Source organism: Sus scrofa, chromosome 17 (genome assembly GCF_000003025.6).
Source record: "Sus scrofa isolate TJ Tabasco breed Duroc chromosome 17, Sscrofa11.1, whole genome shotgun sequence".
In the NCBI taxonomy this organism is placed as follows: Eukaryota; Metazoa; Chordata; class Mammalia; order Artiodactyla; family Suidae; genus Sus; species Sus scrofa.
This window is the reverse complement of record NC_010459.5, coordinates 2,424,708-2,448,420: the sequence shown is the minus strand read 5'-3', so window position 1 is coordinate 2,448,420 and position 23,713 is coordinate 2,424,708. Positions and strand designations below refer to the sequence as shown.

Below are 23,713 nucleotides of genomic sequence, written 5' to 3'. Positions count from 1 at the left end.
GCCTTGAATTTCTCTGGGCTGCATGGGCCAAGGTATATTATTGTCATCAATTGGTGATCTACTTCTATCAGAGCATGGTGTGGTAAATAAAAGATAAGCATAAATTAGATCACTTTTATGAAAATTAATAATCCATAAAATAATTATATAATCCATTGGTGATTATGCTTCAGTTTATTGACTGTATAATAAACCTATGAGGATGTCTTGCCTGGGAAAAATTAGCTGCTTCAGCAAAGTCTAGTTTAGCTTATTATATTTTTACTGGCTAAATTCTTAAATTTCTCTCCTCTGCCTTTAAACCACTGTCCATTGCTTTGGCAAAGAAGCCCAGGATATCTTCACATCCAAGCAAATATCTTTCCCTTCTGACCAAACTGCTATTATTCTTTGGTACTCGCATCCTCAGGGGAAGTGTAAAGCTGGCTATTTATTTTCACTGATCTTCCTCTTTGGGGCTCTCTTAAAAATACTATGCTGTGTATTGATTTAGCAAGAGAAGTTTCTTTCTGACTTCACTATTATGTAATTCTAACTGGAAACAGAATCTCAAAATGGAAAAATGAGCCTAGCATCTGTCCACAGTGTAGGGCACTGCAGTTGTGTGCAGAAGGAGGCTGGGAGGGCAGGTGGCTTAACCTTCCAAAAAGGAAAAACCATAGCTGTCCAAATGATGATAAAACAGCATATGCTCACAGAGAAAAATGAGCTGAGCTAGGGTTCCATTTTTTTCCAATACAGTGCAAATTTTGAAGGGTATTCATCCAAGAAGAAGAGATGAAAGACAAAAAGAAGATGGGGGAGAATTCAGTATGTTACAGGATTAGAGAAAAAAACTGCTTCCTAGACATGGATACTTGTTCAGGTCACTGATCAATGCCTGTAAACCTGTGGGTGGCTAGAGGTGAATATGGGGGCTGTCAGGCAAATGATAACTTTATGAGACTCTAGTAACCTATTTTATTTATTTATTTAAAGTATAGTTGATTTACAGTGCTGTGCCAATTTCAGCTGCGCAGCAAAGTAACCAGTCATACATATATATGCATACTTTTAGTAACACTTTTGAAAGATTCCATTGTCCCTGGAGTTGGTTCATCTCTGTATTCATCTTCCCTCTTCCCCCACAAACATAAACAAACAAAAACTTGGGAATATTTTGATACAGATGTCACTAATTCTACCCATAGTCATTTTGTTCTTTTGAGCTCTGCTCCTACCTTCACTTACTCATGTTTAGGTTTAATTTATGGTTCATGTGTTAAATAGTATTGACAATGTATATACCCATGCAGATTTTTTAAAAATTTAATTTTATGGAAGTAGAGTTGACTTACAATGTCATGTTAGTTTTAGGTGTACAGCAAAGTGAATCATTCATACCTCTACTGATACCCATTATGTTTTCCCATATAGGGTATTAAAAACTATTGAGTAGATTTTCCTCTGCTATATAGCAGGTTCTCATTCCCCTGCAGATTTATTTATGCTTTCTTTACTATCAGCCAAACAAGCAGTTGTTGACAGCAACTTCTGTAACATCACTTTTCTAAAATAATTTTTTTTCATAGAGAATAGTAGAATTTTCTCCAAGTCTTATCATTTCAAGCATTCTTTTTCCGTGACCAAAAGGCATCTTTTAAAACTCATGGAAAATACAATCAGTTCTCTCATCTTGGGAGACTTGTTCCTATCCAGTGACCAGGCCACAGGAATCTTCAGATTCAATTCATGTATTTTTCTGAAGCATGTTTAATTTAATTAAGAAAATCAACTTAAATGCATAATTACATGGCTGCCTGCATCTGCCTCCCAATAGTTTGCCCCATGCTGAGGGCAAGGCTGGATAAGCCATTCAAAGAAAATAATTGAAAGAGTCACTTTTGTCCTCAGGATCTTCTGAGGTTTCTGTCACCTATGGAGCTATCTAACTTGAACCTCCGCTGACCAAAATTTAAATGTCAACATATTCCTTGAGGTAATGAAAAGAAGTTCATTTCTATAGGAATTTCGGCATTTATCTATTTATTTTATTTCATGAATATCTTTCTTTTTTAATTTTTAAATCACAGTTTAACCTCTTTACAATTAAGATGGAAGATCATCCTTCCTTTAGCTATGCGAACTATTTACATGTACCTCAAATAAATGTAAAGATAAAGTTGTAATGGTTGTATCAAGATAATTTTGTAAGGTAACATACTCTCTATCTCAAGGCAGTGATTCATAATTACTAAAAAATTCCAAATTACTTAAGTAGTTGCAGGTTTTAGCTGTCCTGAATATCACACTTCAGATTAGTTTGTTAGTACTTGAAAAGGTGAAATAATTTTTAATCCTCTTACATTAGAGCAGTAAAATATCAATTTTATATTTTCAATAGTACATTATGATTGTATCTATCTCTGCAGTGAATAGCAAAACCTGCTTGCCATACTCTAGTAGGAAGTAGGAAGTAAATGGTGTGTAAATTGTTGGGGGGAATGTTACTGATCTTCAAAAAGTGTATTTCACTTTCATTATAACCATTGCCATACAATACATGGAAATATGTGGCTGTTAACATCTTTTACTGGAGCAAACTGGGCATGTCATTGCTATCAAAATATTATGTGGTCAGCATAGCAAGTATAGCTGCCAACTTGTCTTATGATGCTTCTTGGAGTCCATCATTATGGCCAGTGTAATACATGATCTGTATGGTAGATGTGACATCATTCTGTGGAAAGTAATATCACTCTACTACTGAGATAACCAGCTATAGAATTAAGAAAAGGGAAATGAGTTTATACTACAGGGTAAAAAACTGAGGATAGATACACACAGTAATTTCCTGGGTAAAAGAGTTGATAAATGTAAGAATGAGTTGAAAAGAGAGAGTTTGAAACATCATTTTCTTGATATCAGCATAACCCAATTACGTGTTCTAGTTGTTGTCATTTGTTTGGTTGGTACACTATCTTTATGATTCAATATAATAGACTAGTCCAGCATGTCTGCTCAAGCAGCATTCTTTTTTTTTTTTTTTTTGGTTTTTTGTTTTGTTTTTTTGGTTTTATTTGGTTCAAGTGCTCAAGTGAGTTATCTCTGTATTTAAAATTTAAAATGAACATACTAAGAAAGTATTCATTGTAGTCATAGAGTACTGAGTAAAAGTTGGTGGCATCCAGCTACAACTTAATCAGATTAGCTATTTTAAGTAGATAGCAAAAGGAAGAACAGAAACATAAGTGCTATTTATGAAGCAAAAAAGGAAAGGCATGAATGCTGTAACTGAGAAGTCAAGAATACCCAATGTGGATAATAATTGAAAAAAATCAATTAATCGAGCAAATCGGAAAAAAAATTCTCAAGAGATTTGTATGATGAGCAGGACAAATGTTGAATGAAAGGAAACCCTGGGAGAAGTAGTATTGAATATCTTAGTTTTTAAGGATTGAAAAGGAACGGGACATTTTTAGTTCAATCCTCTGCATATTTCTAGAGTTCACTCTGCAATGTTCCCTTCATTTGGTCACCTAGCATCTGCTTAAACCTCCTTAGGATGATAAGCAAACCATCCTATCAAAACACTGGGTAGTTTTGTTGTTATTTGATTTCTTGATATCTTGATGCAATCTCCCTATATATAACTCCAATTACAGGATCCTAATTCCACTCTTTTTTATCTGACACTAGTTTATTAAGTAACTAATCAAGACCATAATGTTCTCATAAACATACATATAAAGTGATCTGCATATATGTCTATGTAAATAAGCATGTATAAGTATATGTTGTGCATATATATATAATTATACACATATACATATCAATATATATATTCTTATTTTATTTGAAAGTTTAAAAATCAGAATATGTAAGAGAGATTCTTATGTAATCCCTTTGCTTTCTTTAGTTGCCACTTACTTTTTTTCATTTCCAAATAGTCTCTGTGTTACATTATTTACAGACAAATGTTTATCAACATTTTTAATAAGTCTTTCTGTTTATGGCTGTTGGCTATATAATCGCTGATATCTTTTATCATCCTTTCTTTTAGTGTAACTTTCTAGGACTGAGATTGCCCATAGTACTATATTTAGCTTTCTGCTTTCTAACTTTTTTAAAGTTAAAATTTTTAAAAGTTAATTTTGGGGCAATGTAAAATGACATACTTTGTATGAATCTTAAATCCTGTGCTCCTTCTAATATCTTGGTGAATGATAGCTGTTTCACATATCCCCCTCTCACTCTTGTTATTGTTTCTTTTTTCATCTTCATCATTAACGCAGTGTGACGTATTATTCATAACCATTTTCAATCTACCTAAGATGGCTAAAGTACCTTTGCAATATGCTATCCTTCATTAGTGCATCCATTTAAAAACTTGATACTCCCACACTTTTCTTCATTTCGCTTCCTAACAGGATCATTACTTTGGAATGAACTTTTCCATCTCCATATTTCCAACCAGTTCTTATATTTATCAAAGCTGTGTCTTCGTCCCAAATGCATTTCATTTCCTACCCAGAATCTATGGATATGTATAGCCATATGTGAAGTTTAAATATGATTTTAATTGCTTTGTCCTCCTCTCCTTAGCATGTTTATCACAAAGTAATTTATTTTTAGATGATATTTTTTATTGTCTGTTTCCCTCCCCACAGAATGTAAGATCCAAGAAACCCATGATTTTTGACACTTTTCCCCATGTTGTTTTCCCAAGGCTTTCAGATAGATTGTTGACCTGTTGTTGTTGATTTAACCCAGTAGCTTCTGGATTTTTAAACCTAACGCATTCAAGGAAAGCAGGCCCAGCCTCCATCACCCACATCAGTGGTACGAGAGCTGCCGTTATTAATACTTTTATTCAATATGAAAAATTTTATCTTACGGAAGACTATACATATATATTTAAGCCATAAGTGATAATAATGATAACAATAATAAACAATGAAATGAATACCTATACCACATCATCCGGTTGAGAAAATAACTACCAATATCTAACTGTAGAGAACCATACCCCTGCATGTTTTTTCTTGCGTTTGTTAAGTTTCATGTGACTACATGTCTGTATAAACTTTAAATGGTGCATTGTCTTTACATTAACAATCTATTTGAAAGGCTTATTATCCCTGTTAATGTATATTTACTGCTGCAATTTATTTACTGCTGTAAATTCCATTGTGAACATAACTTATGTATCTATCAGTTTTTCCTTTGAGTTGTTTCCAAAGTATTTTTTGTTGTTTAATTTGCTCTTGCAACAAGGATTCTAATACCACCTTTATATATCAATAAATGTAGGTGCACTTGTAGAAGTGTTTCTTTAGGTCTAGAGTCTAGAATGTACATTAGAAATATTGACTTTTAATATCATTTTTCTTCCTAAAATGATTATATCAGCATCAACAGCAACAGGTAAGGGTTTCTTTTGTTCTCTTAATTCTTAACAGAGAATTGTCAGCTAAACTAAATTGCTACCCCTTAAGCCGCAAATCTGACAGCCAATTAAATATCCCCTTTATTTATTGGCTTATTTGTTTTTATTTAGATGTTCCTTTCTGACAGATTTCTTTATCAATATTTAGTTATAGATTTTCTCTCTGCCATAGGACATACCATGTTATATTAAATATATAATTATGGTTCATCTAAATAAGTACTCTTCTCCCCCTGTCCCATGAATGTTGTAATTCCTCAAGGTACAGAAGCTGGTTTCATTTTCTTATTTATTTGGTATCTTTGCCAGGCACATGGTAGGTAATACATTATTTTTAGTTGAGTGTTTATACTCTTAAAAGGTTTAGATTCACTTTTAGAAGAGGAAGCCTCAAATTTAATGTCTTAATTCCCCCCTTGTACTTTCTGTGAAATTGCTTCAAATTCTAGTTGGTTTCCATTTTAATATTGTGGGCTTTTGCTTTTAGCTGCAGTCTCCCTCTCACTCCATAACAGGGCGGGGTTCCTCAGGTCCTTGCACATCTTCCAGCCAAGCTGACCAACTTCCCTTGTTAGGAAGACACCAAAACACTCTTTCTCCCAGATTCTCAAAGTGCTTCAGTAAGATAGTTTTTCAGTAAAAGTATGATGCTTTGAGGCTCCCATTACTAGTTCTTACTGACACCCTCAGTAATAACTACAGTAAAATTACAGGCTTTACTTTTTCACAAAGAAAAAAGAAAACTTGGATTTTTTTTTATGTAAAGTTTTTCTACATTATCCTTATCCTACCTCATCTTTCTAGAAGAAAGATCTGTTGCTGATGAAGAGATGCCATAGGCTGGCAGTTGTTTGTAAATGACACCAAACCCTAGATCCTTGGTGCTGTCACTTATTACAATCCCTCTAGAAATAAGTAATCAAAACTTCAAGTGTGAGATAAAATAACTGTATTTCCTGACTGCTATCTTCTCTTGGAAGGGTACCTGCTTTAGCCTGCATACCACGTTAGCATAACTCTCTCGAAAATCTCTTCATTTAAGAATTGAAATCAATGGAATATTGAGATTTTCTAGAGAAATTTGTTGACCCAACTTTGTCGCCTCTTTAGGATATTTGTGGTTTTCTGACTTTACTTTGATTAAAAGATAAAAGACAGACAACAAACAAAATAGGACCCTACTAATTATAATTTAGTCTCCAGTTACTGAAAAAAAAAAAAAGAAAAGAAAAGATGAAAGGGCTCAGTAGTAGCAGAACGTAGAAAAAGGGAATTTTTATTCAAGCGGCCCACAGGGCAAAAGAAGGGGTGTGGGATTTTATTTGCATTTCTCACAGAATTGTTATAAAACATGGACACAGAATCAGACTTTAAAAACTTCGGAACCTCATGGTCTACCTAGCAAGCATTCATTCCTTCCAAAATCTCACAAATGTATCACCATCTGTTTTGTATATGAACAAATTTAAGAACATAACATGAATTTATTTTATAATAATAAATATTATATAACCAGGGAAAAAGCTTGAGTCTTTACTACATGCTGGTAAGGTATTTTCTCATAGAAAATTGGTGTCAGTCTACCTTAGATTGCCAGTACTGCCAAAAACACATCTTATCATCCCTCAATGAGTGGTTAAAAGAATGAATTTTGGACCAGACCTTTGCATCCAAATCTTGGTTTGCCACTGATTAGCTTTGTTATTTTCAGCAAATTATTTAAACATAGCTCAGTTTCCTACTCTGTAGAATGGATGTGATATTATTATTGGATTGTTGTAAACATCAAAACAACTAAAATAATGAAAGTTCTTCAGAGGTGCCTGGCATATCCTAACAGCTAAGAGTTTGCTGTTATTTCTCTTACTCATATTTCTGCTGTTCTGATTTCAGTTGTTCCACATATCATATGAATTACTTTATTTTTTTCTATTAATATTGAGCATAAAACAGTCCTAGAAACATAAAAGGATCTGAAAATATGTGTATTAATAAATAAACAATAAAGAGATAAAGGTGTTTATAATCTTGTTCATAGTAAGGATATGAAAAAGGTTAAGAGCATGGGCTTTGGAGCCATACAGCTTGATTCTCGTTCTGGCTCCAGTACTGCTGCCTGCATAGAGCAGGTCACTTAACCTCTCTAACTCCAGTTTCTTCATTTGTCAATGATGTTGACCCTTAGGAATGTTAGAAGTAGTAAGTGAGTGAACTCTTATAAGAGAATTAACATAGAGCCTTGGGTAAGTATTCAATTAGTGCCAACTATGTGTAATAACAAACACTATTTCCATGCATTCTTAGCTCTTAATAATTGAAGTTATTTAAAAAATGTCTTATTTCCTTGGGATGGTAAACCTTTCTTTTGAAATTATAATTTGATGCTGAGATGTAAAAAGTTTACTCAAAACTTTTGAGAGAAGCAATTCATCTGTCAAACATCATGATGATTTGGATGAGGCTGAGATGTGTACTTTGAAGACCTGCATTATGTGAAAGGGACCCTGCTGGCTTGTCTGAATGAGGGAGCTCACTTTCCAGTGTTAATCTCTTTTTGCACATTTTGACAAATGTAATACTTAAACATTAATTGGATGATAGAGCAGGATATTCTTGATCCTAAATGTTCTGAGTTTTGTAAAAGTTTTACATGTTTACCTGATTAACATATTGCATTCTGAATTATTTTTAGAATACCCTGAATTATAACGCTTAGGTTATAAACTTTAGATCTGGGAGTGACATTTGAGATGCCTGGCAGCCCATGTTTATTTAACATGTGGTTTATATTCAGCTAGATTATATGCTTTATAGACTGGACCTTGTTGAATTTCACAACAACACTGCAAAGTAAATATATCCCCTTTGGCAGTTGAAAACACAGAGGCTTAAGGAAATTAGGTAAACTTCCCAAGGTCACACTGATAAGTAAGGTTGGAAGCATGGGCTCTACAATTTTAAAGTTCATGCTTTTTCTGCCACCTTTCATTGCATTACTGTTATCAAAATTAAATTAGTTCAATATTCTTCATTAAGTAATTTCCTTTCTGTCTACTTCAGTGCATTCAAACAATACCATTAAATATATAACTATGACATCACTGCTTTTTAAGTATGATTTAAATTTGTTGGACAAAAAAATACTTCATTTCCCTCAAGTATTATTAATTTAGTGGAAAAAGCCCCTAATCTCTTACAGTCAGTGAGTAATTAGATCTGTGAAAACTGCTGTGTAAGTTCCAAACATGAATATACTTTTGAGTTTGGAGGAACGAGATTAGGTTGACTTTCTTGTTAGAGTGATGGTGCTTACTAATGGCACCTTTATAAAAGGGCAATGATTTTATAAAGGCTGTTTTGTCCCTGTGAGTCCAATCTAGTCTTTGCCCTGGTTAAACTGTGTTTTGCTAAGGAGTAACTAATTGGCTATTCTGAAGGCGATTTAGTATCACAACTTGCGTCCACCTTTCTGGGCTGCCACTTCCATTTTCCCAATTGACTCCTCACCACATGAATCATGGTGCCCACCCCAAAGCGGGGGTTGGAGGGGCTGACTTCTGTGGCATGACGACCACTCCACAGGGGAGTGCCAGCAGTGGGAGCCTGCCTGCTGGAGAACCATCCAGCCTGCACCACCCCTCAATGTGGTGTGTGTGGATTTATTACAGAATTTATGAGAGTGGATGGTATAGTTAATGTTGCAAGACTGCTTCCATTATAACCCTCTGTTTGTACCTCCTCATAATTTTCTGACAAATTGTCTCTCTCAGATGAAATCTTTCATGCTTAGTCTTAGCCTAGCAGTACATTTTCTTTCCTTGCCTCTGTGAAGAGAAATTTAGTCATTTTTATCCAAGTTTAAGCAAGTACTAAGCAGTTTTTCCTTTTGGTGAAATAAATTACAAAATCAAGGGCATAAGACAAACCATGAACTATACATAGCATGTGTTAAATGAAATGCTGTATAATACCTCATGTTTTACAGGCGAAAACAAAGAATTAAGAAAATTAGCCATTGAATAAAAGGCTATAGAAAGTACAGACTTGTTAGTTCATATGTTTATAAGACTGTATAATACTATATGGAGATGGGAAAGAATTTAATTCAGTACCCATTTTATACAGAGGAGATGAAGTCCAGAAATATGAAGTCATTTGCCCAATGTGTGTGACTTTCAATCAGAATATAAAATATCTTAGATCACACTGAACATAATGTACTAAGTGCATGTGTGCTTATGTTCACAACTAATAGCATACGGTGCGACCTACATAATTTGGTTACTTTAGCTGGAAATTTAAGGGGAATTCTAAGTTTTAAAAATGAAACAATTTTGTAAAGAATAAAAGCACAACTGTTTGCTTTTCAAAAGCATATTTGAAAATGTCATATTTATTGTTTCCAAGCAAACATATTATTTTAATAAAAATAAATCTTTGCGTAGGAACTCATATAAATTATAAATTTAAATAATCATATCACCATACCCTTTGTTTTAATCTTATTGCCAGATCAAACATATATTAGTACTACATAACAAATTAATAGTACTGATATGATGCATTAGTAGTATTAATTATAAGCAGACTTTGCTAAATAATTTAATATTTAGTTTGAAATATTTCTAGAGATTTACCATTAAAGCCCCTTTGCAAATAATTACACTGTCAGAAGTTATTTATATCAGCTGATGGCTACCACCTTTGTGGTACCTGACTGGTAGCTTCTCAAGGTATGCATGATAGTCCATAATACAACTTCAACAGTGTTCAACTGTACTTCAACTTGTTTTGTAAATTCCACTGCATAATGTCATTCAAGAATTATGTATCTGTTTTCTTGTAATTCACATATTTCTGCCATTTAGAATTTTGTGTATCTCTGAGCTTAAGAAATTTTGAAATGGGCTAAGTCTCTGTTAGCTCTCATAACCCCTTTATTCTTTTTCTAAAGGTTGACTTAAAACTAAACTGAAAAATCACTGGGTATTTATTGTCTTCATATAAACTGACCAAGTTTATCTCCTGATGCTAGTTTTGGTTTTAGTTAGAGGAGGGGAGGGTAAAACCTAAATATTAACATGACCCACATAGGTGTGTGTGTGTGTGTGTGTGTGTGTGTGTGTGTGTGTGTGCGCGCGGGCGCACTTGTAACAAAAGAAGTGTTTATTTTCAGTTCTCATTAATGTCCAAAATGTGTGATTATTAAAAAGCAATTCAAATTGCTTAAACAATTTTGAAAACCTATGTGTATTTCTACCATAATATACATTTTAATCTCACCTCTGGTGAATTGCAATTTTATGAATTGAATTCTGTTTTTCAGTTTACCTTCTTAATTTTTCTTTGATATGCTTCAGTCCTGACTGAGGACTTAAAAGCAATATTGGCATTTTTCCAACAGCTCTAGTTAGCAAGCTGCAAAAAACAAACAAAATACCCAGATTTGCACTAAAAATGTTCTTATAAATTTTATTAAAAATGTGAATACCTAGGTGCTAAAGAAACATAGATATTGGTATTAGTAAAGAACGAAAGGGAACAAGTATTCATGCAGCAGTTGTTAGATGTTTTATTAGTTTGTCTCACATAAATGACATTTCTTTGAAATGCATATTACCTCTACTTTAAAATTTTAAAAAGTACCCAAATTTACATAATTAAAAAGTTACTGAGTTAATATTTGAATATTTGTTTGTCTAACACCACAGGCCAAATTTACTCTACATGCTTAGAAATCATTCCACTGTTTATGTTATTCACAAGTCAGTCTAACCAAAAGACACTTTTTCTACATAGGCAACATTCTATTATTTGACAATAATTCAATAAGCTCCTGTATAAGTCCTCATACATTGTTATAGGAGCATGAAATTGAATATTTCTACTCAAGTCTGGAAAGGAGTAAGGTTATTATTTTAATATCCACCAATAATTTAAGTTCTGTTGCTATATTTTTGATTCACTATCATATTTGTAGTATAATAATTATAACAAAACTACAGAGTAACAGTATTTTCTATAACTTTTTCTGTCATTTATACAAATAAAATTACTGTTTTAATTATAGACAGAATGTCATGTAGCTGAAATTATGCAACATGTGGCCTTTCCAGATTGGTTCTTTCAGTTAGTAATATGCATTTAAATTTCCTCTATGTATTTTACGGTTAGAAGGCTTATTTTTCTAGAAATAAATTATTGTCAGGACATGCATTCACCTTACTGAAGGGGATCATGGTTGCTTTCAGGTATTGGCATTCACGAACAAAGCTGTGGTAACGTCCATGTACAAGTTTGTCTATGGGCATAAGTTTACCCATAATGCCTTTGGGTAGATACCAAGGAGTATAATTGCTGGATCATGTGTTAAGAGTGTGTTTAGTTTTGTGAGAACCTGCCAAATGGTTATCCAAAGTGATTGTACAATTTTACATTCCCACCAGCAACAAATGGGATTTTGTTGCTCCACATCTTCGCAAACATTTGGTGGTGTCAATGTTTTAACTACCATTTTAAATCTTATCAAATTATTAGATGTTTATTCTTTTACCTTTAATATTAGTTTTAATTACACAAATATAACACACTTCAATATATCTATGTTAGTATATATATGTACATGTGTATATATATATATGTATTTATATGTATATACAAATATACAACATACTTGTATAATCATCTGATGTCCTGTCACTTAAAGATAATTACCCTGAAGTTTTATTAAAACTAATGACAATTTAAAGTTATTGTGTAACTGTTCTTGACAGTACACATGAAGTTTACCTTTTTCTAGAGGATAATTTTGAAACTTGTACCATTTTTTTAGAATTCCAGATATTTAGAGTAATTTAACCTCAGGTATATATCCTAAAAAAATAATCAGAAATGTAGAGAAAAATTTATGTCCAGGTAAGTACATCTTATGTATGTAAAAAGAAATCTAAAGGTCTAAACAAGCGAGGCAGTTAAGGTTATAATTATAAATTTATGTATGTAATATTAATCATCAAAAATTAATTTTCCAAATCATATTAATGATTTAAGCATTTATGCTACAATATCAAGTAAAAAAGAAATATTTAAAATAATATATGCAGTATTACATCACTTCTAAAATGAATTGCATAGAAAAATATAATAAAAGCAAAATATTGAATAGCAGTTATATTTTAGTAGTGTTTTTATGAGTTTCTTTTTTCAATTTTGTCATACTTTTTGTAAACTTTGTTCAATGCATATATATTTTATAATTGTGGAAAGCTATGCAAATCATAGTGAATTTACTATATGCTCAATGTAAAATGGCTTGCTTTCTTTTCTGAAATGAAATCTAAAAATATGCACTAGCAGTGAAAATCTAAATACTTTAAAAAACTTATAAAATAATATTTAATAGGAACTTAAAAATAGTACTATGCCAATGTCTTGTTTTACTTAAGAAATTAAGAAATAAGTATTCAATTTTCAGAGAAAAATATTTTCTTTACAATGAAATTAGGCTTTCAAACCTGCCAAGATGGGACCAATCCATATTTTACAAAAGACACACCTGGTCCTAGATCAGCAAGTTCTTCTGATGCCTGTCTTCTAAAAATAATATCAAGTGCATCAGAAGAACGTACTGGCCTGGAAAAACCTATATGGAAATCTAATCATTAGTTATGAACCATTGAATATTAGATCAAGAAATATTTTAATTTTCCTCATCAATGGTTTTTATATGAAAGTGAATCTAGTTCCTAGGAAACAGTTTAAGCTGTGTAACTAGACTTCTGACCTCTATTTTCCCACTAGGTAGGAAGAAGCCTAACTTGACTGCCCTGGATCTGTTTTCCTAATATTAAAAGTGCTTGGCTGTCCCCTGATTGATCAGGCCTAATTCTGTGCCTACTGTGATATATATAGATATTTTTTAAAAGGGCACTGCTTTCTCAATTGGGACTATCATTCAACAAGCTTGGCTTGATAATTTTGTTGTGAATATTCTTTACTTTTGCTTAAATGTAAAATAAAATTATAGACCTTATAAAATAGCAAAACTCATGTACTTCCACCACAACCACTGAATAGACTGCCTCCTTTGTTATTCTTCTGATGTATTATATCCAGTCAAGATTTCTATTTAGAATTCAATCTAGGTTTTGCCTGAAGATCTGCCTTCATGAGGCCAAAATGCAATATAGATTTAGTTATTCTTAATATTAATATGTAAAGTAGTGAGTGCAAGGTGCTATTACACTAAAATATTTTTCCAATTGTAATCTTATTTTAAATAAAATTAATGAAAGATAACAAATTATTCATCTGCATGTTAACGATGTGTTAGTGTAGATTCATCAATTGTAATAAATGTACCACTCCAGTTGGAATGTTGATAATGATAAAGGGTATCCATTTGTGGGGGCAAAAGTTTATGAAAATCTCTGTATCTTTCATTGCATTTTACTGTGAACCTAAAACTGCCATAAGAATAAAATCTATTAACGTTGCATATATATATGTATTTTATAAATGATGTACATTTTAAAAAAATCAACCAAAACCATATCCCTGTGCTTAAAAGAGCTCATGCCTTCTCTTTTGAGGGCATCTAATACAAAATGTCTTTATTAGTCATATCTGCAATAAGGGATAAATATATTCCTTTGATTTGGTCACTAAACTATGAACTTTCAGCTATTCCAGGGGCATTAATATTGTTCAAGTCAATTCAATACAACTATTTGTATGTTGGCTGTTTCTGTTATTGGCTGTTTTCTCTATTTTTTTTAGTTAAAGAAAATGTTTTCTGAATGTTTTTCTGGTGACCCATTAATAGTTTAGATAGTGTATGTCACCTTAAACAAAAGATCATGGAAAAGTTAGAACTTTATTTGTTGCCATTCTCCATGTAGAATGTTGTCCCCAAAATATGACTCTTGGCCTTTAATTCAAGTCTTTGTGATGTAAGTCTACACCTATAGAGGTTTATTTTGGGATATGATAAACTACAATATTATGAAACTAATTTTGCAAATCATACAGTAATTGAAAGAAACTAACATGTGATTCATATTTCCTGTATTTTTTTTCCTGTAGCCAATATGGAGACACCAACATTACTCTTTTTATTTTGGAAAAATATAACTACTGTCATAGCATTTTTTTCACCAAAGGCAACTGAAACTCTTATTTAGAGTCAACTATATTACCTTACTTGCACAAGACTTTGAGGTTTCTGATCAACTGTATATCTCTATATTCCTAAGGAAGTCAAATAATTCAGTTGGATGTCCAAAAAGAAATTTGGTGAAAGTCACATTGCCTTAATAAATTATTGCATAAAAATTTGCCTATAAACCTTGCTTCATAAAGCTTCTGTTTTAGAAATAGTTATTTATAAACAAACATAAGAATTATCAATCTAAAATTTACATCCATGATTCTTCATCCCTTCAGCAGGGTATTGGTAATTAATTACTAAACATTACTTTCCAGAATGCTGATGACTGGGTATTTGGGTAGCAAAATTGTAATTGTAAATCACTTCTCCTTGAATTCTAGCATAATTCTGGCAGCCTCCTGACAGTACGCAGTAATTGTGTTATCGTAGTCACATTCACATACAGAAACAAACACATAAACAGCAGGAAATAAAACCCTTATTTTGAATCATCAGAAAATTAAATATTTCAAGCAATCTTACTATATTCCACATAACCTGAATCTAAATTCTGAAACTCCAAGAATAATTTAATAGTGTCAGTGATACAAACCTCTTCTGACCTTTTGTTCTTATTTGGTCTCTAAAATAAAACCCAGGAACTAATTGGCCAGTGCCTGTGCCTGAGAGAGAGGGAAAGACCAATATATAATGAGTGTATTCTAAACTCCAGGTTCCTTATAGCTTTCTTGAGTTTTAGTGCTTTTTCTGCTTATTCTTTGTAGATTAGAACCAGAATAGAAACTAGACCTTAGATAAAGCTTAGTGTGCTAATAAAATAAAGTCAGGTAAGTTTTAATGTAAATTCAATAATTTATATTTCAATAATTAGTAGAATTGGGAATGGGAAGTGCAGGTTGTTGTTTTCAATTTATGATTAATATTTTATAAGTGTTTTCTTTCTCTGGCTTCTAGCTTCACACAATTCTGTTTTAAAAATTTACCTCCTTTTTATTACATTCCTATCTATGGACTCATTAAGTCAGTAAATATTTAGAATATAGCACAAATTAATCCATTGAAGAACAGTATGGGAAAATACACCTAAAATCAATTGAAATAATGCTATATAAGGGTAAATTTTGGTGCTAATTATTCATAATCTATTAATTATTTATTTTAATTTTATTTATTAACATTTTGGCCACTTCATGGCATATGGAGTTCCCAGGCCAGGGATCAGATCCAAGCCACTGTTGCAACCTACATGGCAGCTGCGGCAATGCCCAATCCTTAACCCACTGTGCCAGGCTGGGGATGGAAACTGCATTCTAGCACTCCAGAGATGCTGCCAATCCCATTGTGCTTCACTGGGAAAACTCCCATAAACAATTTATAATCTGAGTTTTCATGAATTTGAAATAGTCATTAATATTTCCTGAAATTTTATTTGGAAAACAACATTGGAATTATTTGTGAGCTGACTTTTCTAAATTAAGTCTGCAAAATTAGTGAAAAAATGTATTTATGATGATAATGACACTAACATTTCCTAGAGCTCATTAAATTTGCAAATATAAGAAGTATTGAAAATCAAATATGAAATGATATATTTTATCTCTGTGTAATGGATTTATAGCTTTGTTTCTTTTTCTTTTTCTTTTTGGCTCACCTGTGGTATGTGGAAGTTTCTGGGCCATAGATTAACTCTGAAATACAGTTGTGACCTACGCCATAGCTGCAGCAATGCCAGCAGCCTGGGGATCAAACCTGTGCCACCACAGAGACAATGCCAGATTCTCAACCCACTATTCCACAGTGGGAACTCCTATAGCTTCACTTAGTAATTGACGCTGTGTCACGTTATTTTCGGTGGAAGACAATTCATTATATTTCCCACAGGGATACTCTGGGAAATTATCTGATAATTTATTATTTTTATCTTGGTGTTTAGCCAAGATTTAATCCTATTTAGAATAATCTCCTTAAGATTCTGTGCTTGAGTGACATTTTAAACATTTTTTTAAGAGTACAACAGACACTACTTATTAAGAATAAGACTTTTAAAATCCTAATTGCTGAAGGATATATTTCTCTAGTAGCATAATATAGACTATATCTTGTTTGAGTTCTAATAAAGTAATGTGATTATATTAATCAAATTTTGTATTAATTACTATAAATTTCACACCATGAAAAATAATATAAAATATTTACTTGTATGTACTTATTTATGACTAATACAACATGTTAAGTCTAAATATAAATAGATAGTTACAACTAAACATGAAAAGAAACTGCCAACTAAGCACAGCCTGAGACAATGACTATTAATATAAATTCAGCCATTAAAAATAGCAATAGAGGAGTTTCTGTCGTGGCTCAGTGGTAAACAAATCCGACTAGGAACCATGAGGTTGCGCGTTCGACCCATGGCCTTTCTCAGTGGGTTAAGGATCTAGCGTTGCTGTGGCTGTGGCATAGGCTGGTGGCTACAGCTCCAATTAGACCCCTAGCCTGGGACCCTCCATATGCCACAGGAGTGGCCCTAGAAAAGGCAAAAAGACAAAAAAGAAAAAAAAATAGCAATGGATAGTAATAGTTAAATATTTTAGCTTTTAAAGAAACTTGTTTTTTATGATGGTAGCTTTAGTTACTCTGTTTATATTCAATCACATAGTATCGTAGATGGTCAAGATCATATAATACAATAAGTGGCTGGGATTGTGTCTTTAATAAGTGTTCTCTATAACCTTTTATTTGATGGATAACTATAATGAGTAATCACCTCATCGTAATTATTGAGGAAAATATTAAATAATGAAATAGATAATTATTACAATTATAAATCATAATAGCTGAAAATCATGTTATGTTAACTCATTTCTCCTAACAATGCAGTAAAGCATTTACTATTATTATCCCCACTAGAGACTGAATTAACTTGTCCGAAACACATGGTTAGGAAGTGGTGGAGTGAGAATTTTAACTTTGATCCAAGATGCTTTACAACTATGGTTCTTGTTTATTGTCTACTGGATATATCCAAGATTATTTGTTTTTATTTTTAGATGAGTAACAACTTCAAAAAGGCTGCATAAACCAGCTCTAAATCTCCATTTTAGTAATGGTTTGGTGTTCGTAAAGGAGAAAATTTTTCTTCTTTTTCCAATAAACCACATTTCACAATATACCTGGATTAAGATTGTGTAGGAAAATATTTTTGAGAAGTGTTTATAGGCTCTCAATTGACATGTGAAACTAGTTAAAAATAACAGGTTAAAAAACTAAGCACATTAAGTGACAAATGAGCAATAACCAGATCACTTATAATAACAATTTCTGACCCACAACCTTTGTAGCAATTAGCCTGGAGTGCTCAGGACTTTTTCAATGGCTGCCAGCTTCCTTATTTTTTGCCCCAACTTCAAATTCAAGATCAACAGGAAAATCAAATTAAAGCAATCACATAAAGTTCCCCACACCTAGGTAGTCCACCTCCAGCTTCCCCAAATCAACAGCCTATATAATGTGAGCTTCTCATTTTTTCACTCTTCCTTATTTGACTTTGAGGCTCCACCAAACTCAAGTGATAGTGACGGATTCCTCTTTATTGCAAAATCTGAAGGAATAGCCCCTTTTGCCCTCATTAAAGTGGCCTTCCTTTGTTTGGCACAACACTCACAATGATGGTTTTCTACACTTCCTACGCTTTTCCAACACCTTTAAATTATTTGAATTCAACTTTAAAAGTAAAATCAGTCTAGTTGATTTTTTAAAAGAACTTTTGCAACAGGAAGGAATTCAAGGCTTATGTCACCAGCCATATCTGTAAATCCTATCTTTCCTAAAATTCATGTGCTGGCAGCTTTCTCATTAGATGGATTATGGTTGCTCTACATATTTAAATCATACTTCCTTGAGCCAGATCAAGCCTCAAAGTTTGTAGGTATACCTGATTACTATGTATCTTCCCATTTTTCTTCCTTCCTTCCTTCCTTCCTTCCTCCCTTTCCTTCTTCTCTCCCTCTCTCTCTCTCTCTTTCTTCTTTTTTAACAAAGAAAAGTTTCTTCAGTGCTTCATCTACATCAACCTAAGTTTACATGGACAGCTTTGCTTTGACAGTTCTGTGTTTCACCACAGTTCCAAGCTTAGATAGTATGGTGCAAAATGTGCACACAAGTAGGTCTTGCGAACAGAGACCCACTACCTCTCAGACACAGGCAGAAGAGGAGGGAATAGAAATAAACATGGACACGATGACAGGGCAGACTTTGTGCCTAGAGGTTTTGGAAAAGATTGTATCATAGATTACCCAAAAAGATGTGGTGGGAAGTATTAAGAAACATAGAATTTGAAGAAACGTTTAAAAATATGAATAAGGGTCAATCACAGGAAAGAAATTGATATGCCTTTTGAATACTAATTTCTAGTACAAATTGAAGAAATAACTTATTAGAGAAATGTTTACCATATTTGCATACTTATTCTGAATTACTATAGATTTTACATTTAGCTAAGTATGATTTCTGGTAAAATGCCTAAGTATGTTCTGTGATTCTTCATTTTGGCCAATAAGTATCTGCCATTATCAAAGCTAGTAATGCTCTTGAGAAACTTATAAGTGACCATAGCAACAAGGTCAAGTAGTTAAGTCAATTTAGTCTCATTACACATAGTTTTCATGCTGTCACTTGTGTGTAAACTATGTTACGTTCTGAGGATAATGATCTAGACCATATATATATATTTTTTATTTTATTTTTTTTCCCGCAGTACAGCATGGGGATCAAGTTACTCTAAATGTATACATTTTTTTCCACCTTTGTTCTGTTGCAATGTAAGTTTCTAGACATAGTTCTCAATGCTACTCAGCAGGATCTCCTTGTAAATCCATTCCAAGTTGTATCTGATGACCCCAAGCTCCTGATCCATCCCACTCCCTCCTCTCCCGTCAGGCAGCCACAAGTCTATTCTCCAAGTCCAGATTTTCTTTTCTGTGAAAAGGTTCATTTGTGCTGTATATTAGATTCCAGTTATAAGTGATATCATATGGTATTTGTCTTTGTCCTTCTGGCTTATTTCACTCAGTATGAGAGTCTCTAGTTCCATCCATGTTGCTGCAAATGGCATTATGTCATTCTTTTTATGGCTGAATAGTATTCTATTGTGTATATATACCACCTCTTCCGAACCCAAACATCTGTTGATGGACATTTGGATTGTTTCCATATCTGGCTATTGTAATAGTGTTGCAATGACACGCGGGTGCACATGTCTCTTTTAGGTAGAGTTTGTCGGATATATGCCCAAGAGTGGGATTGGGGGTCAAATGGAAGTTCTATGTATAGATTTCTAAGGTACCTCCAAACTGTTCTCCATAGTGGCTGTACCAGCTTCCATTCCCACCAGCAGTGCAGGAGGGTTCCCTTTTCTCCACACCCCTCCAGCACTTGTTATTTGTAGATTTATTAATGATGGCCATTCTGACAGGTGTGAGGTGGTATCTCATGGTACTTCTGATTTGCATTTCTCTTATAATCAGCAATGTTGAGCATTTTTTCCTGTGTTTGCTGGCCATCTGTACATCTTCCTTGGAGAACAGTCTATTCAGGTCTTTTGCCCATTTTTTTGTTGGTGAATTGGCTTTTTTGCTGTTGAGTTGTATAAGTTGCTTGTATATTCTAGAGATAAAGCCCTTGTCCGTTGCATCATTGAAACTGTTTTCTCCCATTCTGCAAGCTGTCTTTTTTATTTCTTTTTGGTTTCCATTGCTGTGCCAAAGCTTGTCAGTTGGAGTAGGTCCCATGGTTTATTTTTGCTCTAATTTCTATTGCTTTGGGAGACTGACCTGAGAAAACATTTGTAAGGTTGATGTCAGAGCGTGTTTTGCCTATGTTCTCTTCCAGAGTTTGATGGTGTCTGTCGTATATTTAAGTCTTTCAGCCATTTGGAGTTTATTTTTCTGCATGGTGTGGGGGTGTGTTCTAATTTCATTGCTTTGCATGCAGAATGTCCAGGTTTCCCAGCAATGCTTGCTGCATAGACTTTCTCTTTCCCATATTATGCTCTTGCCTCCCTTGTCACAGATTAATTGACCATAGGTGTCAGGGTTTATTTCTGGGTTCTCTGTTCTGTTCCATTGGTCTGTCTGTCTGTTTTGGTACCAGTACCACACTGTTTTGATGACTGTGGCTTTGTAATATTTCTTGAAGTCTGGGAGAGTTATGCCTCTTGCTTGGTTTTTGTTTCTCAGGATGGCTTTGGCAATTCTGTGTCTGTTGTTCCATATAAATGTTTGTATTGTTTGTTCTAGTTCTGTGAAGAATGTCATGGGTAATTTGATAGGGATTGCAATGAGTCTGGAGATTGCTTTGGGTAGTATGGTCATTTTTACAATATTGATTTTTCCAATCCATGAACATGGAATATCTTTCCATTTCTTTATATCTTCTTTGATTTCTTTGATTCAAGCTTTTTAGTTCTCTGCATATAAAAGTCTTTAACCTCCTTGGTCAGGTGTATACCAAGGTATTTGATTTTTTGAGGTGCAATTTTAAAAGGTATCATATTTGTGTATTCCATTTTCTAATATTTCATTTTTGGTATACATAAATGCAATTGATTTCTGAATGTTAATCTTATATCCTGCTACTTTGCTGAATTTATTAATCAGTTCAAGTAGTTTTTGGGTTGAGTCCTTAGGGTTTTCTATATAGCATCATGTCATCTGCATACAATGACAGTTTTATCTTTTCTCTTCCTATATGGATGCCTTTTATTTCTTTTGTTGGTCTAATTGCTGTGGCTAAGACTTCCAAAACTATGTTGAAGAGCAGTGATGAGAGTGGGCATCCCTGTCTTGTTCCAGATTTGAGTGAGAAGGCTTTCAGTTTTTCTCCATTGAGGATTATATTTGCTGTGGGTTTATCATAAATGGCTTTGATTATATTCAGGAATGTTCCCTCTAAACCCACTTTGGTGAGGGTCTTGATCATGAATGGAATTTGGACTTTGTCAAATGCTTTTTCTGCATCTATTGTGATGATCATATGATTTTTGACTTTTCTTTTGTTAATGTGGTGTATGATGTTGATTGATTTGTGTATGTTGAACCATCCTTGTGAACCTGGGATGAACCCAACCTGGTCATGGTGTATTGTCTTTTTGATATGTTGTTGGATTCGGTTGGCTAAGATTTTGTTGAGAATTTTTGCATCTATATTCATCAAAGACATTGGCCGATAGTTTTCTTTTTTGGTGGTATCTCTGTCTGGTTTAGGAATGAGGGTGATGGTGGCATCATAGAATGTCTTTGGGAGTCTTCCTTCTTCTTCAACCTTTTGAAAAAGTTTATGGAGGATGAGCACAAGTTCCTCTTCATATATTTGATCTAATTCGCCTGTGAAGCCATCTGGTCCTGGACTTTTATTTTTAGGGAGTGTTTTTATGACTTCTTCAATTTCATTTCTAGTGATTGTAGACCCTATATTTTTTACCTCTATCTTTGAGTAATTATTTTAGTGAAGGCCAAAGTAGGTTTTTTTTTATATTTATTTATTTTTTTTTTTTTTTTTTTTTTTTTTTTTTTTTTGTTGTATTTCTTGGGCTCCTGGCATATGAGTTCCAGCTAGGTCGAATCGGAGCTGTAGCCACCAGCCTACGCCAGCACAGCACGCGGATCGACCGCGTCTGCACCTACACCACAGCTCACGCACACCGATCGTTACCCGACAAGGCAGGACTGACCCACCTCATGTTCCAGTCGATTCGTTAACCACTGCCACGACGGAATCTCCCAAAGTAGGTTTTAAGAACTCAGCAGAGACAAAGAGAGTAAACTAAGAATGTCTAAACTTCAGTTATTATGTATCACAGTTTGGTAATCAAATAAAAGTTTAGAAAAAATAGTTGAGCAAGTTTCTAGGAGTTTTAATGTAACAAGTCTGACATAGGAGTTCTGGTCGTGACTCAGTGGTAATGAACCTGACTAGTATCCATGAGAATATGGGTTTAATCCCTGGTCTCACTCAGTGGATTAAGGATCCAGCATTGCCTTTAGCTGTAGTGTAGGTTGCAGGAGTTGCTGTGGTTGCTGTGTAGGCCAGTGGCTGCAGCTCCAATTAATTAGACCCCTAGCCTGGAAACTTCCACGTGCTGTGGATTTGGCCCCAAAAAGCTAAATAAATAAATAAATAAATAAACCAAGTCTGACATAAATCAAGGTGTCTAATCAAAGCGAGTGTAGGATTGGGTGCAAGAAATTAAAGCTTTCTGAAATACTAGTATATCTTTATTTTTCATGTATAAAAGAATTGTGATATGTATACACATAAGAATGCAAGTGTTTTAAGATAAAATCTACAAGCAGAACAGACATATTAAAGGAAAACCATTCAATATAATGTGTAAGAGCACAGTTTTTGGACTTACACCTGTGTTCAATCACTGGTTTCTCCCCTTTCTAGTTGAATGAATTTGCACAAGTATTTAAGCTCTATGTGTCAGTCTAATTATATTTATTTTTAAAATAGTGGTATTAACAGCTAACTCATTGGACATGTTAATGATTAAATGAGAAAAACAGCCTTAATAGAGATCTAATGATGACTGATGTGCTGATTTTCTAAAAACTTACTCATTAAAAAACACAACGTAAATAATCCGTAATAACAACCCACAATAATACAAATAAAAACACATAAACCATTTGCAGATATTTACTTAATTGTCCTAATTAATGGGGAAAGATGATGAAATGTCTTGTACAACTATGTGCCAGAAATACCAACTAGATTTACTAGAATCCTTAGTCTACTTCCTAAATTGCTCTAATTCAGAAACATGAAAGAACTTGTCTATAAACAGCCAAAGTGCTCTGGGTGACAAGATGGAAGCTGTTCCTTATACTTTTAAGGCCAAATATTAATTCAGGATAGACAATATTGGTTAAAATATCTCCATAACATTTTCATTGGTCTCTGTGCCATAGTAGTCTAAAAAGGTATCAGTGAATAAAAGGGTTTTCATCTTTTTCCACATTAAAGACTACTGAAATTTTTCCCTGGTGAGGGCCAAACGAAGGAGGCAAATATATTGTCTGCGTTATGTGGGGTATATACATGGGGTTATAAAA

At 33.5% G+C, this 23,713-nt stretch overlaps 1 protein-coding gene across 6 annotated transcripts in view; it reads left to right on the top strand.

The window, feature by feature from the left end:
• SGCZ (sarcoglycan zeta) overlaps positions 1–23,713 on the top strand; it is a 1,021,521-nt gene that overhangs the window by 601,193 nt on the left and 396,615 nt on the right.